General features: G+C 40.1%; 2 long non-coding RNA genes across 5 annotated transcripts in view; one reads left to right on the forward strand and one right to left on the reverse strand.

Annotated features, from left to right (window-relative positions):
* LOC138755322 (uncharacterized) overlaps positions 1 to 18,761 on the forward strand; it is an 82,058-nt gene that overhangs the window by 48,484 nt on the left and 14,813 nt on the right. For 3 of the 4 annotated variants that reach the window (XR_011352189.1, XR_011352190.1, XR_011352192.1), the window contains one exon: positions 15,679 to 15,762. This is a non-coding gene — a long non-coding RNA (uncharacterized lncRNA). Of the gene's footprint in view, positions 1 to 15,678; positions 15,763 to 17,354; positions 17,600 to 18,761 lie in introns of those variants that run through there. The other variant, XR_011352191.1, reaches the window with a different exon arrangement.
* On the reverse strand, positions 5,930 to 17,355 carry LOC138755323 (uncharacterized). The gene is made up of 3 exons (XR_011352193.1): positions 17,260 to 17,355; positions 14,086 to 14,291; positions 5,930 to 6,144 (listed from the first exon to the last, which is right to left on the reverse strand). It is a non-coding gene; the product is annotated as an uncharacterized lncRNA (long non-coding RNA).

Here is an 18,761-nt window from a genome sequence, read left to right on the forward strand (position 1 = left end):
TGGTGCAGATCGTGATATTACTAAAACCAACTGCAACTTTTGAACACCATACAATGACTTATTGTCAATGCTTTTTGTTGTTCTTCCAATCCCAATGGCCACTGAATTACCAGAGATGGAATCAACTCTTGTTTCTACCTAATTGGTTAGAATACCCCGAAAATATATGGTAATGCAGAAACTGAAGTAAAAGTGTAATTGCAAACTCAAATACTTCCAGGTTTCTTGCATGCAAGGTAACCATTCCCTTCCCTTTCCCCCACCCACCACCAGTGGTCTTAAAGTCTAGGGCACAAGTGAAACACCTCTTGTGAGCTAAGGAGAGCTCCTAAGCTCATGGGATGGAGCAGAAGGGAAAACTTTGTGCAAGAGCAGAGAGCATGAGTTATAAGAATTAGAGTACATGTAATTATAGTCAGCTGCAAATTGTGCTCTGAATTTGAATGCTAAGTTTCTATATTAAAATAGCTGCTGCAGTTGGATAATAAAAACAAGTAATTCACAAATTTCTTCATTAAAATGGGCTTAGAGCACAATTAATATGTATTTAGAGCACAATTAATATGCATTATAATATTTTAAAATATTTATAATAATGATAATGAATTCATTGTTATACACATCAGGGGAAGGCTTTGTGAATGGAGAAGAAAGGTATTGGAGAGTTGAAGAAGACTGAGGATGGGGAAGAGAGTTAGAACAAGGAGTAGGCTAGCAGAAACTGGAGAGGTCGATGCTAATGCCATCCAGTTGGAGAGTGTCTAGAAGGAAAATTATGGGTGGTCTGGGTTTGCCAGTACATGAGGCCATGCACAGATATGTCAGTGTGGGAGTGGGGCGCAGAATTGAAATGGTTGGCCACTGGGAGATCCCTATCACTAGCCCCTTTTCCACTGGCATCCCAGTTAATTGGCTGTGCAGTGTCCCAGGATAGGAAGCCCTTTGTGCTGGGCCACCCTTAACTGAGACACTAACTGCTTTTCCACTGAACACACTCATCCCTGGGGATTGGAGTGTTCAACCTTCAACTGAAATGTCTCTTTTCGACTGGTTTTATCAGCATGTCGGCGTCAGCAAATGCCGGGGATATGAGTAGGAGTAGAGATGGTTAATCCCCGGTGTGAAGTGACATCATTTGACATCGGCATTCAGACAGTGCTCCTTTTCCACTGGACCCTGTCCCAGTAAATTTCCAGTTAATTCCTGGAACAGGGGGCCAGTGGAAAAGGGACTATTGATGTAGTGGAAGATGGCCAACCATTTCAATTCTGCACTCCACTCTCGTGCTGACATGTCTGCCCATGGCGTTATGTACAGTCAAACCCAGATGACAGGGATTAAGCACGCAGCCTTGTGGTGCCCTGTGTTGATGGTGTGGTTAAATTACAGCATTGGTGAATTTTATATTCAAGGATCACTAAGTAATGGTTTACTGAGACCTGCTATTTACTTGTTTATTAAATAAAATTGTAAAGTTTCTTTAAATTTAAAATGGTTCACAAAAATCATTGCTCTCCTGAGAATGTGCTCACATTATGCTCACATGGCCATTCTCAACCTTGAGATATTGAAACAAAAGTACAGAATTTTTGCTTAAGTATGCAAGGAGCTGATAATTAATTTGATACAAAACACTCCAAGTCTGCAATAGCAGAAGCAACATATTAACTGAATTTTGTAACAGTTGGTATTTTGCTTTCAGAGATAACATGTCAAGGTCTACTTGCTCACATTTTTAAAAAATCCTATTGAACCCGCTGCCAATAAAGACACTACCGCCCTTCTGAGAGAAAAATATAATTAAAATGCCTTCTGTTTAAATTTAACCCATCTTTAAAATTACAATGAAAATAGGACATTCTATCAAATTGTAAACATGTTCAGCTTTTATATTAATCGTTCCATATAATGTGGTAGTCATCGTAAATTCCAGTAGACAGCAGCTGGGATCATTTTGAGTAAAAATATTATAATTTTCTTCGTAAGCAATCCCTTAGGTTCGAGGATGACTTGCTTCTGCATCAGCTCTGTGGGTTTCGAGGTGACACAATGTTGGAACCGCATACTCTGCCACAGGCAAGGCAGGAAGTGCTTGATATTGCAGGTGGGTGGGTAGTTTGAGAGGATTATGCAGTCCTTACACCATTTGCATTGGATTTCTGTGACCTTCTGACGAATGGAATTAAGGCTGCCAATGTCATCCCCAATGTACTCAGCTTCACTTTGAGCAATCATGGATCAGGGCCTCCTGCAACTCAGTGGGAAGGTGACCCTTTTTCAAGGAGGGTTTCAGCACACCCTTGAATCTTCTCCTTTACCTCCCTGGTAATTTCTTACTGTGACAGAAGTTGGAATACAAAGTCTTTCAGGAGTCTAGCGCCATGTGTACAAACAACCTGATTTAATCATTGGAGCCAACCAATCGTAGATTGGTGCAAACTGAAGATAGATTGAGTGACCACTTCGCCAAACACCTATACTCTGTCTGTGGGTCTAAATTTCAGCTTCCAGTAGCCAACCATTTTAATTCCGCAAACCATTACAACAGTGATATGTGTGATCCATTGCCAGAGTAAGGCTAAGCATAAACCTGAGGATTAACACATTGTATTTCTCCTGGACAATCTTAAACCTAATGGTATGAACATTAATTTTAGGTAACCCTTTCCCATACTTGATTCCACTGTTCCCCTCTCTTCTTTACCTACACATGGATTTCCTCTCTTTTTTCTCTCTCTCCCTTCTCTTTCTCTCTCTCTCTTTCTCCTCTCTTCTCTCCTCTCTCCTCTCTTTCTTTCCCCCTTCTCACTAACTTTTCTTTCCCCACATCCTTTCATCATGATTTATTCCTCCACATGTCTCTCCGCTGTCTCCCAGCTCCACGCCTTCTGTCCTATATCATCTCTTGCCCCTCCCCCAACTTTTTTCTATCTTAGTCTTGATAAAAGGAGTCAGACTCAAAACATTGACTGACCACTTCAACCCATACACACTGTCTGACCTGCTGAGTGCCTCAGCAATTCTTAGTTTGCTCACATTCCAGTATATGCAGATTTTGTGTTTCTCTTTTGATAGTAGATTTCATCCATCTAAAGGCACAATGAACATTATTTTTTACTGTGTAACAACTCTAGGAGAAAAGCACTGAGCATTCTATATATACCATCTTTTTGGCCTCACGAGAGCCTTTGATTTAATGAGAGTTTACAAACCAATGATCTATTTTCAAATTTGGTTACATTCAAAATTCTGCCCCCATCATAGGTTCTGTTACATGATGGCATGCACGCTGTGATTTTAAGCAACAGATAATCTCAGCCCAGTGGCAAGCAAGGCTACCTAATTGTTTTTCAATAATTTACTCAGCCTTTCTCACCAAAGGGGTTGCATTTTGCCTCCAAAAATCTTTCTGTTGAAGTGGTATGAATTATGGGTCTCATTTAAATCAAATTTATTACTGCAAAGGAATAAGAAAATTCTGATCATAGAACATGTAGAAAGATAACTTACCTCACTGCCATTTAAAGAAGGATATAATGGGATATGTTCTTAAATATCACAAACTCTGAATATTTTGAAATTTACAAACAAAAGATTGTCTCAACATCACATGTTATGAACTGAACTGAATTCATTATGTTGTAATCAATCTCCCACATTTTTAGTTGGTTTTGAGCAGATTTGAAAGGTGTGAGTGATTTACATTATATAATCCAGAATCCTCTGTTCCAAAACACAATGCCAAGCAAAAGGTGCATTTCTTCCTGGGGTGGGATTTTAAGGAAACACTATGAAAGAAGATGTTTATTATCTATGTTTTCTATTCATTCTCCTAATTTTGCTATTTCCAGCAAGGTTAGGCTTTATTGTTCATCAACAATGGCTTTAGATGATGATTTAGATGGTGAGCTTTTCTCTTGACCTTGCTATGATCTCTGGGATAAAGATACTCTCGCGTAAGGTATTAGTAGTTCCTGAATGTGGACCTAGTAACCATGAAGGAACAATGGTAAATTGCCATGTTGGGATGGTTTGTGAATTGGACGTCTATCTTAGTCTATCAGAGGGGAATGTTCTGGTCCTGTTCTAGGAGGTGAAGGCTAGGCACCTGAAATAGTCCCAATAAACTCTCCATACTTTGTTTAGTCTAGTGTGCAGAAAGGGGAATTCATTTAAGAATGAACAGTGGTTTAATAAAGAAAACTGCTCAACCTTAAACCCTGTAGGAAAAATAGTGGCAGCAGATGAAGGGAGCACGTTGAGGCTCACCTCCAGCACTGCTCGGCACCTACTCCCCATCCAGTCTGTCTGGGGGCCACCCTGAGAGGTAGTTGGGAGGCAGTTGCTGTTACGGTGGAGTCCAAGGCACCAGCGGTTATCGAAACTGCAAAAGAAGCATTGGTGACTGGGAAAAAGAGACGAACAGCTATAGGGGTGGAGTCCAGTACGAACAGGGAGAGCACGATAGCTACTCAGGTGGAACCATGAAACCAGATAGTTATGGTGGCTACGGACACCAATCTTACCGTCTATGATTTTGATTTGCCTATGTTAAAATGCTGGAACTATTTGAACATTGAGACGATTCATTATTTTCCCTGGTATTTGCTTTCCATGTGGTTACGGCAACATTTTAAAATCAAAGTAGCATCGCATCATGGCATCATTTGTATAGCATGCAAAACTACATTTTAATTTTTTGATTTGATTTATACACAAAGCACGGTAACAGCCCCTTCTGACCCATGAGCCCATGCTACCCAAATACCCAAATTAACATACATTTTGAAGGGTGAGAGAAAACCAGAGCACCAGAGTTAACCCACGTAGACGTGAGGAGAATGTAGGAACTCCTCACAGACACAGCCAGATTCGAACCCAGGCCACTGGCACTGTTATAAGCTCTAACCTGTCGCAACATCTTTGTACATGTGAGAATAAACTGAACTAAACAAAAATGAATTAAACTAAGACCCTTGTGAGCTGACAGCATTGAGTAACACTGCAGACCACACACTATTATCTGGGTCAAACCTCAGCTGTTTGCATTTATACCAAGATACTCATAAGCATCCAAAGCCCAGAACAATGTTTAACTTTATCAAGAAGCTGATCAATCAGTTGTTGCAGAGTTTAAAAATGACTTACGACTTTTAAAAAATCGCTTCATGCTAATTACATTTTATGTTGATTATAATTACACTGATTACAATTACATTTCAGAAATGTGAGGGATAAGATTTTCACACTAAAGATGATGAATTATTGGAGGTAAATAAGACATCTGCAGATGCTGGGGTCCAGTACAGTGCACAAAAATGCAGGAAAAACTCAGTAGCAAAGTCGAAGGCAGTTGAAAGCACAAAGGGCCAAAATGTTGACTTTCTGCTTAGTTTCCCCAGCACTTTTGTGGACTGATGAATATTTGGAACAAGCTGCCAGAGGAGGCAGATAATGTTACAATGTTTAAAAGGCATTTGGACAAGTATTTGGAGAGGCAAGGACTAGATAAATACAGGCCTAATGCAGGTAAATGAGATTAGCCCACTTAGACATCGCAGTCAGTGTGGAAGAGGTGGCCCATAAGAAGCCATTACTGTGCTGAACAAGAGTTATCAAGGTGTTGTTGAGCCATCCAGCTCTTTCTTTTAATCTAACTCTCTGGAATAATTGGAGTTATGAGGCAGATTATATGTTGGTTTTTGTATCAGCACCAAAAGCATCTACCCAGAGTCATGCCCCTTTTGATAAACTAATTAAAACAATTAAAAGATTTCCAACAGCAAATTCATGCAAGAAATTTCCCATTTTCCAACTAGTGCTTCATCTTAAATTAAAAGTCAATGAAAAACAAAAGATTTATAAGGAAACGTGAAAATTATGTTTTTTTTTAATGAAGAAATTGATCAAAATTGGACATGGACTTGAAATTCCAGTTTTTCTCAGCATTTCATTTAGACCTTATCTTAAAATAAATTGTGTTTGTAATGCCAGCAATAAAACAATCAGTCGAACTTATTTTCCACATAAATGTGTAGTCTGTGACTGTTTGCTTTAACAAAGCTTGTCCATCTTCATTATCCAGCACTGAAATTTATGTGCAATCAGTCATTCATTATCACGCATGCACCAGCTCAGAATTACCTGTGTGATGACAAGGAGGCAATTTCAGCTGTCAGCTCTCAAAGCAGTTCACTAATTAAAGATTGACAAACTTCTTAAAAGGGTTTAGATGTACAATATTTTCAAAGGCACAAGTAATCAACAATCCGATCAAAACAACATTTCTGTAGTCACACCATAATGTTTTTTGAAAATGAACACACCATAAAAATTTCTAACTTAATTCAGTGAATAGTTTGAAACATGAAAATCTGCATACACTGTAATGAAATAAAAACACCGAAATGCTGGAGGAACTCAGCAGGTCTCACAGCGTCCATAGGAGGTAAAGATATATCAGTGCCATTTCAGGCCTGAGCCCTTCTTCAGGATTTGAGCAGAAAGCAGACAAGTGCCTTAATAAAAAGGCTTGGGGAGAAGGGAGAAAAGAGCCCCCTCCACCTCCACACACAATAAGGACGGGATTACCCTTGTCTTCTCCTACCACCCTACTAGCCTCTGCCATTTCTGCCACCTGCTATATGATCCCGCTGCCGGGCACATCTTCCCCTCTCCTCCTCTCTCCCCCTTAGACAGGGACCACTCCCTCCATGACTCCCTCCACTCCTCCTTTCCCACTGGCCACCCCCTTGACATTTACCCCTATGAGTGCAAGAAATGTTACACACACCCACACCCTCTCTCTTGTCACTATTTGGGGCCCCAAACAGTCCTTCCAATTGAAGCAACATATCACTTGATAATCTGCAGTGGTCATCTACTGTGTCCAGTGCTTCCATTGTGAGTTCCTCTACATTGGGCAGAGTCGAGGCAGACTGGGAGATCTCTTCCTTCAGCACTTTTGCTCTGTCCATTGCAATAGTGGGATCTCCCTGTGGTAACCCACTTCAGTTCATTACCCCATTCCCTTGCTGACATGTCTATCCATGGTCTCATGCACTGCCAGACTGGGACTACCCATAAATTGGAGGTACAGCACCTCATCTTCCATTTGGCACTCTCCAATTGAATAACATTTTAATATCGACTTCTTCGGGTTCTGTTAGCCCACCACCCTACTCCCATCTCTCATCTTCCCCTATTCCTATTTCTCCTTTCCTCTCCCTATCTCTCTCTCTCTCTCTCTCTCTCTCTTTCACTTCCCTTTCCCTCTGTCTCCTAACTCCATTCACAGAAATACCCCCTCCCCCATCAATTCTCAGCTTTTCTCTCCTGTCCTCCTATCCACGTCCAATTTTCACCTTTTGTTTGTTGGTTGGTCTGTCCTCCTCCCTCAGCCTTTTTATTCGGGTGTCTGCCTGCTCTTCACTGAAGAAGGGCTCAGGTCCAAAACATTAATGTAAAAGCACAAAGCTGGAGCAACTCAGCAGGTCAAGCAGTGTCCTTTATGTAGCAAAGATAAAAATACATAATTGACGTTTCAGGCTTGAGCCTTTCATCAAAGTATGGAAACATATCGTCAGGTGTCTGAACAAAAAGGTAAGGGGGGAGGCTTACGGGGAGGAGCTGGTAGCAAAGGCAGGAGGTAATAGGTGTAGGAGGGAGGGAGGTCACATCAGTAAGCAAGGGGAGGAGGAATGGCTAGGCGAATAGAGAGGGAAAGGGGTGGAGAGCTGAGGGAAAGTAGACAGGGGGAAGGGAAGGGAGGGGGAAAGAGAGAGCAAGTTATCTGAAGCCGGAAAAGTCAATGTTAATCCCAGATGGAAAACTGGATTTTCCTCCATTTTATGGGTGGTCTTGGGGGGATAGTACATGAGGCCATTGATAGACGTGAGTGTGGGAGTGGGATGCAGAAATGAAATGGTTGGCCACTGGGAGATCCTTGTCATTGATGCAGACAGAGTGATGGGGCTCAGTGAAGCGATCTCCCAGTGTGCGCACAGTCTCTCTGTTGTAAAGAAGGCCACAAAGGGAGCACCGGGTGTAATAAATAAATCCTGCGGGTACACAAATGCAGTGTTGCTTCATTTGAAAGGCCTGTTTGGGGTCCTGGACTAGCCACTGGGAGGTCCCTGCCACTGATCTGGACAGAGTGAAGGTGCTCAGCGAAGCAAGCCTCTGGGAGATCCTGAAACATTAGTTATACATCCTTACCTCCTATGGATGCTGCGAGACCTGCTGGGTTCCTCCAGGATTTCTGTGTATTCAATGAATAGTTTAATCTATTTAAAATATGTGAAGTAATTGAATTTTTTTTTAAATGCCAAATTTTATTCTGCTAATTTGGCAACAGCGTTTTTAACAGGTGCAATAATGGGATTTCCAGCATCGTGCTTATTAAATGGACTGGATTTCTGTGAATTCACCCAGCCCTGAAAAAAAGGTTCAAGCAAATAGCATCCAAAACATTATAAAGTGGATGTGATGACAGTGATAAGATCTAATGTATTCTGCATTTGTCCATGAAAACCAATCTCCCACATGATAGACAATAGAACAAAATGCATGTGATAAGAACGTCAATTTTTTTAAAGCTTTGCAATCATATCATTGTAAGGGTGGAGGCTTACGGGGAGGAGCTGGTAGCAAAGGCAGGAGGTAATAGGTGGAGAAGGGAGGGAGGTCACACCAATATGCAAGGGGAGGAGGGATGGCTGGGTGAATAGTGAGGGAAAGGGGTGGAGAGGTGTTCGTTTTATTTATTGAGTCATGGAGTCCCACAGCACGGAAACAGGCCCAAAAGTTCAGCTGATCTGCACCACTCTTGCTTTTTAGTCCCACATTAGCCCATAACCCTGCAATCCCCTCTCATCCATATGGTTGCTCAAGTGTGTTTAAAGGAAGCGAACCTGCCTCTACCACTTCACCTGGCAGCTAGTTCTATATTCCCACTGCCTTCAGAGTAAAGAACCTTCACATCCCCTTTAAATCCCACCCACCCCCTCACCATATAGTTATGCCCCATCCCCTAATTAGATTCTCCAAACAGACTGTCACTATTCACTTTATTAATGCCCCACATGATTTATTTTCTCAATAAGATCCCATCTCAACCTTCTGTGCACTAAGGCAAGCAGGCCTTGTTTTTCCAGTCTCTCACAATAATTCAACCTCCCTAATCCTGACATCAATATCATAAATCTCTTCTGTACCCTTTCCAACTATATAATATATTTTCTATATCAAAGCAACAAAAAACTATGCACAATATTCCAAGTGTGGCCTCACTAACATCTTGTGTAATTACAACATGACTTCCCAAAATTTGTATTCAATGCCTCGACCGATGAAGGCAACGCCAAATGTTCTCTTCACTACTTGCTTATTTGTGCTACCAACTTTAGATCCCTCTGCTCCATAACTCTTTTTAAGGCTGTGGCACTAATAGAGTTAAGTCCTGGCCTGGTTCAATTTAACCAAATCCAGCATCTAGCATTTCTCTCAGTTGACTGCCTTAGTCATTCCTTAGCTCATTTCCCCATTTTGTCTAGATCCTTTTGAAACCCCAGGTAAACTTCGTCACTGTCCATCAGAGCACACTTTTTGTGTCACAAACAGACTTATTCACCTTGTCACAAACATCCTTATCTCAATCATTTATGTACATTACAAAAAGCAACGGTTCTCGCTCTGAAGCATGAGTCACACCACTGAACACAGTCCTCCACTGCCATCTAAATCACTTTCTGACTCCTATCCTGAGACAATTTTTTTATCCAGTTTGCATCCAATCCTAAGTGCCCCAACCTTCCATACCAACCTATCATGTTGGACCTTATCACACCTTTTACTAAAAGCCAGATAAATAATATCAACTATCTTGCCCTCATCTCTCTTCTTTGTTACCTCTTCAAAAAATTCTATTATGAGGCTCAATATCCCACACATTTTCACCTGGCTATCCAAAAGTCAATAGGTTCTATCTCTCAGAATCCTCTCCAGCTGTTTCCTTTACCACTGATGTCAGGTCTGTAGTTACCCAGAATATCCTAATACTCCTTTTAAACAATGGCACCACATTTTCCATTCTTCAGAGCTCCCCTGTCCTCAGTGATGAGCTAAAAATGTCCGTCAAGAATCCAACCTTCGCACAATTTTCTGGGTTACACCTGATCTGAGAGCCCAGAGAGCTATCCAACTTGAAATAATCTAAGATTGCAAACACCTCTTCATTACTGATGCAGACAATTTTATCTTTAGTTACGTCATTCCCCCTTCTCTCACCTCTGCTTATTCTTTTCAACTGTGAACACATTTACAAAATATTAATTTACGTCCTTCCTCATCACTTCTGGTTCCATAACATAGACAACTCTCCTGATTCATAAGGGGGACATTCCCTCTTAACTATCTTGTACTTAATATACATAAAAGTCTTCTCAAATTCTCCCTTATACCGTCCATCAAAACCTCCTTTAGACCTCATTTCCCTCTTCATTATACATCTGCATTTCTTATACCTCTCGCAGGATTCCCTTGAACTTGTCTGATATATACATTCTTTATCTTCCTGATCTGTGTCTAAATCTCTTTTACCTTGCCATTTCTGCCCTTCACCTCACTGGGAACATCTTCGTCCTGTTTCTTCATTATCGCCTCTTAAACACATCATGATTTTACTTTCTAACAGTTGCATCCAATCAACTGTTGCTAACTCCTGCCTAATCTTGTCAAAATTGGCCTTGCTCCAATTTAATTTGAGGACCAATGTTATCCATTTCTCTGACTAGCTTAAAGATAATAGAATGTGGGTTACTGGTCCCAAAGTGTTTCCTACCATTATGTCAGGTACCTGATCAACTTCACACTGCACCTCAGGGCTGTGTACTCAGCCTGCTCCTGTTAACGCCACTGACTCACGACTGCATTGCCAAGATCCAGTTCCGTCAGTGTCATCAAGTTTGGAGATGACACAACTGTAGTTGGCCTCATCAACAGCAATGATGAGTCGCACTACAGAGAAGAGGTGGAAAATCTCATGAAATGGTGTGAGAGAAACAACCTGAATCTTAACATGGACAAGATGAAAGAGGTGATTGTGGACTCCAAGAGGACCAAGAATGACCACTCTCTACTACACATTAACAATTCTGTAGTAGAGAGAGTGAAAAGCACCAAGTTCCTTGGAGTTCACTTAATTAGTGACCTATCGTGGACCTTCAACATCTCCTTACTTGTCAGGAATGCGCAACAGCAACTGCACTTTCTGAGAAGACGGAAGCAGGTAAGGCTACCGGCCGCCATTATATCAACCTTCTATAAGAGGCTCTATCAGGAGCGTCCTGGATGGCTGCATCATACCAGGTATGGTAGATGGAGTTCACTCCATCCAATCTGCCAACACTTTGGCATTCCTTGTCAGTGTTGGGGAAATTAAAATCACCCAAAATAACAGCCTTGCTTTTTGTACAAACCCCAGCAATCTCTCTACATATTTAACCCTTGCTCCTGGTGAATGTTTGCACTCATCAGGGTGACTACTGCTTTCTGGTTCCTGATTTCCACCCACATTGCCTCACTTGATGTGTTACATCAAAAGATAATAACTTGTTATAAATATCAGAACTTTAAAAAATCCATGGCAGATTGTCATAGTTTAAACATCAGCTACAAATGGTTTGGTCTAGATCTAGAGCATTTCTGGTGTTGGAGTGGGGGAGAAGATAAACTACAGATGGTGAAATAGGTGAAAGCAGTGAAGGATTGCTGTAGGGCACTATCAGTAACCACCAAGGCTAGGCTGAGGGAACGATAGGCTTTAATATACAGAAGAAACTTGCTGACCCGGATCCAAGTATAGGAATGGCGGGAAGGGTGAGGTGGCTCGACCTTTTTGGCCCAAGACCACATACCCATAGGGTATGACTCATCAGTGGGCGGGCCAGCTCCATATATACAGTAGCCAACAATAGCTATATACAATGGAGGAAACTTAACCATATAACAGTTTATGGCAATGGAAACAAGCCATCTCGGCCCTTCAAGACCATGCTGGTTCACTCAAACAATTCCTCTAGATCCCCCCACCTATTCTCCCCCATAACCCTCCAAACACCTCCTATCCATCTATATATCCAGTCTCCTCTTAAATGAAAGAATTGGTTCTGCCTCAACTATTTCCTCTGGAAGATTATTCCATTCAGCCACCACTCTCTGAGTGAAGAAACATCTTCTAATGTTTCTCCTAAAATTTTGCCCCCTTACCCTCAACTTGTCTCCTCTTGTTTCAACCTCCCCTACTCTCAGGGGGAAGAGTCTACTTGTATCTCGTCTATTTATCACCACAATTGCATTGACAGGTTTAAAGAGAGAAGTATGGATGGTTGGATAAAGGAGGAAGTGGATGAGTAGGCATAAACAGATTGTGGATAGGTTACTTAAGGAAGGGGTGATGTTAATGGACTTAAAAGCTCTTGGAATTTAACTGAGAAAAAGGATGTTAACATCCAGAGGTACTGAGCCAAAGATCTTTTGGACAATTATTTTGAAGTTTCTTTTGTGGTTTGAGTTACTTTCAACATTACAGAAATTGTCTCCATTAAGTATTACAAGACTTCTGTAACAACTATTAGTCATTGTACTTGAGCCAATTTTCACTTCCTGCCTCAATCAGACAGCCATCTCCTATCTATTGCAACCAGCATTGGATTGTCCTGTTTGACCTGCAATAATTTTAATAATTATTTTATTTCGTAAGTATTATTAAAAAGGTCAAAGTATTTAACTGTCACATATTGAACATTTTAAATAAAAACTGTAAACATGTTGTTGAATTAAATATTACTTTAGATAAGTGTTATATAAAACAGCACCTTATCCATTCTAAACAAAGATTTATTTGTAAAATTTATTTAAAAATTGGTGCTCGTCCATATGAGGAAGCTTGAATGGAGGAAGCAAATGGAAAAGAGAATCTCAAAAATGAAGAACTATTGTTGCTACAGCATCCCCTACACAACTGTCACCTGTGTGAAAGGAGTTCTCAAGCCCATGTTGGTCTAATCGGCTACCTTCAAACACTGAAGATTCATTGTCATGGCCTTACTCTGGAACGAGTGATAAACATTAAAGCACGTGCGCTAATGGATGCGGAATGCTGCTCATGAGCACACAAGTCCTCAGGTCCAGTAGTCAATGTAACATATGTAATGGAACCAAGGTAAAAGTCATCTGAGTTTAACCAAATTAAAGAATTTATTTAATATTATTCCTCTGGATCCTCCAGTACAGTTGGCCTTCTTTAACTGATGAACCATCAGGTCTCCTTGCGAGTCATTTGCAGCCATTTGTGTTGAAGTACATACATTGTAAAACACCTGTAAAACAGACATTAGGCATGTATATTTCACACATCTGTGATCAAGAACAGAAATGAAAGTTCCGGTTTGTCTTGTTGCTAGTCAAGGATTTAATACAAGCAGTTTTTGACATTTTCTGGAATTGAATTTTGTAAAATGTAGAATTACATGTTTCATGTTTCAGCAGTTTGTTTTCAGGCCTATGAATGTTTTTGCAGCTGCCCCTTAACTTGTTTTGAAAGATAATTAAGCTGTAAAGGCAGGTTTAAAAGTAACCTTTGTAGGTTAACAATTTTACAAATAAATCTTTGTTTAGAATAGATAAGGTGCTGTTTTATATAACTCTAATCTAAAGTAATATTTAATTCAACAACATGTTTACAGTTTTTATTTAAAATGTTCAATATGTGACAGTTAAATACTTTGACCTTTTTAATAATTCTTATAAAATAAAATAATTATTACAGTATTAGCTTTACTTCTAAATTGTACTTGGAGAAAATTTATGTTAAAGGGCACTCATAGATTGTGTAGGTATGTTTATCTCAACAGTGAGAATATTGTGTAACAGACTGATGACAAACCACATGTGATTATTGAAGGACAATCAAGTATGCTATTAATCTCTCAACATACCTATCTCAAATTATATTAATGTTAAATTAACTAAATCATTTACTTATCCTTAGATTCCATGACAAAGACAATAATGTTACTATCTTACAAATCATTTATATTTAAAGCAGACACTTTTCCTGCTTTACTGGATTACAGGCTTCCTTGTGAAGAGTTGTCAAATCTGTCAGCCTGGCGTCCTGAAGAACCAGGCTCAGCAGCAAGCTGTGGTTTTAAAGCAAAGGTTGACCACTTCAGCTTCCAAAGCAACACTGGGTAAATTTCCCTTTAGATTCTGAGACAGCGTGCAAAACTCTACAATGCAAAACGAGATAACAAATGTGAAGTGAAGAAGATTGGATACTTTTGTGCTGGATACTTTAGTGAAAAGTAAAAACTTATTTGTTCAACAAATGACCTGATATATTTAACAATAACTTTTGTGCTTGTCCAGATGGCTAAGGTGAATGATGGTTTGGAGCTCCAGGTCAATTGCTTGTCAATGTCGACCAAGTTGGAAGCATTCCCCCCACTACCTTCCCCACGTCTTCCTTCCCACCTCCCTCCTACTGTGCCCCCTCCCCCTCCAACTCCCCGAGTACTAATTGTAATTATAATTCAGAATTCAGTTCATGTGGCTCATGGAGGAGATGCTGGTGTTGGGTTGTCTGTTTTATCACACTGGAAATGTAGTTTGAGTGACCTCCTTTCTCACCTCTGCTTATCCCTTTGTTCCTTGTCTCTATTCATTGTTGAAGCCCTATTTTTGTGTTGGTGTTTTCTCCTCAGCCGTTTTCAAAAGCAGTTTCAGACACTGAACTCAACTCTTGATGAGGTTTGAGAAATACATTGTAAAATGCCTTTACAGGGAGTGCAGGAGAACATTCTCCAGAAATAAAAGACTTGCACAGAAAGCCTGGCAAAGGCGATCACTCAGTAGATGATGGCATTAAAAATGATTTATGTCCATTGATCTCAGCTTCCACAGGTCTATGTTAAAGGATACTGATATGAATCAGGAGGATTAGACCAGGTCATTTTTTTTTGTTCCAGCAAAATATAAACAGGCAGCGAAACTCAGCACAGCATCTGTAGGAGAAGGATTTGTCTGCATTTCAGGCTGAAACACTGCATCAGGACTCAAAGGATAGATGGGTGGTCATATTTGTTGGATGAAATGATCATCTCCTCTGCTCTAATATAATGGCCTGCCTTTTGTTGTGTTTTGATAGCTTTTTATTCCAGATTTAATGAATTATTCCATTTCTCGGTGTGTTGGTCAGTTCCAGAATCTCCTTCGTAAATTCTGTTTTCCCATTAGCATCTCTGGCCACTCTCCTCCACTGAGTCCAAAGAATTCCCCAGTGCTTATGAGAAGATACAGCCCAAGACAAACCTGTTACAGAGCATGAATTTACTCTAATTTGGCAAGAGGAAAGTTAAAAGCAAATTATGTTTTGTTCGATAGTATTAATTATTAAAATATGCTTTTTGTTTTGTGGTGATTTTGTATAAAATTATGTAATTATTTAATTTTAAATAATTTTTAAAGGTGACATTAACAACTTTGACACAATGCTGGGAAGGAGAATTTCCACAGAAAAATTATTATAAATAATGTGAACAGTCACTTTCAAATATGTGGTTATGAAGTTTGACTGATAATGGACTATTCTTTTTGTTTGTTTATGTATTTGCACAGATAATATCTTCACCATTAAAATGTAGAGGTGACTGATTCATCCCAGAAGAGGTTCTGCCTTCAACATTGAACCATTTTTGGATGGTAAATTTTGGATTTTTAAAATATTTTAACCATACAACATGATAAAAAGTGCTGCTGGCCCATGAAACCCATGCTGCCCAAATACACCCAATTAACCTACCAACCTCATTCGTTTTGGAGGATGGGAGGAAAACCCAAGCAGATCACAGGGTCAACATACAAACTCCTTACAGACAGCGCAGGATTGGAACCAGATGGTGCTGACCGTGCCACCTTAACTGTCTCATAGTCATAGAGGTTGACAGCACAGAAGCAGGGCCTTCAGCCCTGCACTAGTGGTTTTCAAACTGTCCCCCTAAACCCAGATTCCACCTTAAGCAATCCCTATGCCAAAAGTGCTCTGTGATTGGAAAAGTGATTGCTTAAGGTAGGTATGTGAGTGGGAAGGGAAGGTTGAGAACCAATTGTTAATGAAATATTTTACTTGACAAAAAGTGTCCTTTGGAGTTCTGAAACTGTGCACATAATGAGTCAATTAGGTACAATTAAAACAGTGGATTTCAAACATTTTCTTTCCACTCACATGCTACCTTAAGAAATCCCTTATTAATCACAGAGCACTTATGGCATAGGGACTACTTAAGGTGGAATGTGAGTTTACAGGGCTAGTTTGAAAACCACTGGTCTACACTAATACTATTTGCCTACATTAAACAGCACCTTTCCTTGCCTTGTGTCTATTTATGTTTGTCTAAATGTCTCTAAGTGAAATAATTCTACGTGATCCTACCCCTTTTTCATCAGTATGCTCTGAATATCAACCATTCTCAGTGTAAAAATGTACCTTTAAGATTCATTGTAAAACTCCTACCTCTCATCTTACAAGGTATGCTCCCTTGTTTCTGATTCCCCTACCATGAGAAAAAGATGTTGACTCTCCATTTATTCCTCTCATGATGTACATTTTGATCAGGTTGTGCTGAGCCTTCTTTACTCCAGCGAAACTAAGCCCAGCCTATTCAATTTCTTCCTATTGGGAGACTAAGGTCCTCTAATCCAGGAAATATGCTGATGAATCTCTTTGTAACTCTCTCTAGCACGAATATATCTTTCCCATAATGTGTCAGTCAGAGTGGTACTCCAAGCACAGCCGAACCAGTGTTTTGTAAATTTGCAATATAATGCTCCAATTCTTACATCCCATGCCATGACCTAAAAAGGGCAGCATTCCATATGACTTCTTCACTACTCTATTTTTCCTGTATTGTACTTTCAGGAAATTGGGTCTTGGATCACCTGGCTCATTAACATTCCTTATTACCACTTATTGTAAATGTCATCCCTATTTGATTTTCCAAAGTGCATCACCTCACACTTGTCAATATTAAATTTCATCCACTAATGATCTACCCAACTTTCCAATTGATCTATATCCTGCCTTCGCCTTAGACAAGCTTCCTTACTCTCCACAATGCAACTAATTTTTGTGACATTCACAGGTCCCAGTAGCAGCTGGTGTGATACATCACTACTCACAGACTAGTAATCAGCCACTACCTCTGCGTCCCATCTCCAAACCAAATTTGAAGCCAATTAGCTAGCTTTGCTTGAACCCCATGTGTCTTAAGCTTCTGGACCAGCCAATCATGTGGGATCTTGTCAAATGCCTTACTGGGCATATGTATATGCAGAGTTTTGTGTATTCACTGTGTGATGTCACAATTTGATAAGACAGGGATGACTTTGGGTTTGTCTGTATTATCCTTTTTATCTAAAAGCTTTGAAATATCATTTGGAAATTTAGCAAACGAGTTAAAATTGGAACACTTAAAGAGTAAGGCATTCAGTTCTCTGCTTATTCCTGTCACATCAGGAAAAAGTGACATCTCAAACACGTGTGAGCCTTACAATATATATGTTTTTTTTAAATATGAAGGAATAAGCATGAAATAGAGGATCATATTATGAGATCTCTCCTCATAGGAGGACACATCTCTTCCACAATCTCCATCAGTACAGGAGCCCCTCAGGGCTGTGTTCTTAGCCCCTGCTTTACCTGCTATACACCTATGAGTGTGTGGCTCAGTACGACAACACCACCAAATATAAATTTGCTGAAGATACCACGGTAGTGGGTTTGTATAAAGAAAGCCGATGAGTCAACATACAGGGAGAGATGGAAAACTTGGCTGAATGGTTCATCAACAACAACCTTGCACTCATTGTTTCCAAAACCAAGGAGAAGATTGTTACTTTCAAAGGGAAAACCAGATGCGTATGATTCAGTGACCATTGGAGGATCAGAGGTGGAGAGGGTAGGTAAATTTAAGTTCTTGGGATCTTCTATCTTGGAGGATCTTTCCTGGACCCAACACACTAATACCATTGTGAAAAAAGCATGTCAGTGCCTCTACTTCCTAGGAGTTTGCTGAGGTTTGTTATGACCTCGGAAACACTGGCAAATTTCTAAAGATGGTTGGTGGAAAATGTGCTGGTCAACTGCATCACATTCTGATATGGAGGACACCAATACTCACGAGTGTAAAACTCTGCAAAAGGTAGTGGACGCAGCCCAGGACATCACAGACAAAACCCTCCCCACCATCGAGAACATCTATGGGGAACGTTGCCATCGGATAGCAGCAGCAATAATCACCCACACAGCACATGCTCTGTTCTCACTGCTACCATCAGGCAAGAAGTATAGGTTCCACAAGTCTCACACCACCAAATTCAGGAACAATTGCCACCCCTCCACCATCAGAATCTTCAACAGTAAACTCAATCAGGGACTCATGTGAGGACTTAGTTCTTCACTTTATTGTTTGTTTTTCCTCTCTGTTTTTCACAGTCATTGTTTTTTTTCTTTATTTGTTTACATGTACACATGTGCACATATTTTTTTCACAACAATTAAGTGATATTTCTGCATTGCCCGCAGGAAAAGAATCTCAGGGATCCTATGTGATGTGACGTCATGTATGTCCTCTGACAATACATCTGAAATCTGTAAATCTGAAATTATTAAGAAATAATTTAAGGACATATATCTTTAAGTT

This window comes from Narcine bancroftii, chromosome 2, assembly GCF_036971445.1.
Source record: "Narcine bancroftii isolate sNarBan1 chromosome 2, sNarBan1.hap1, whole genome shotgun sequence".
NCBI classification, from domain to species: domain Eukaryota; kingdom Metazoa; phylum Chordata; class Chondrichthyes; order Torpediniformes; family Narcinidae; genus Narcine; species Narcine bancroftii.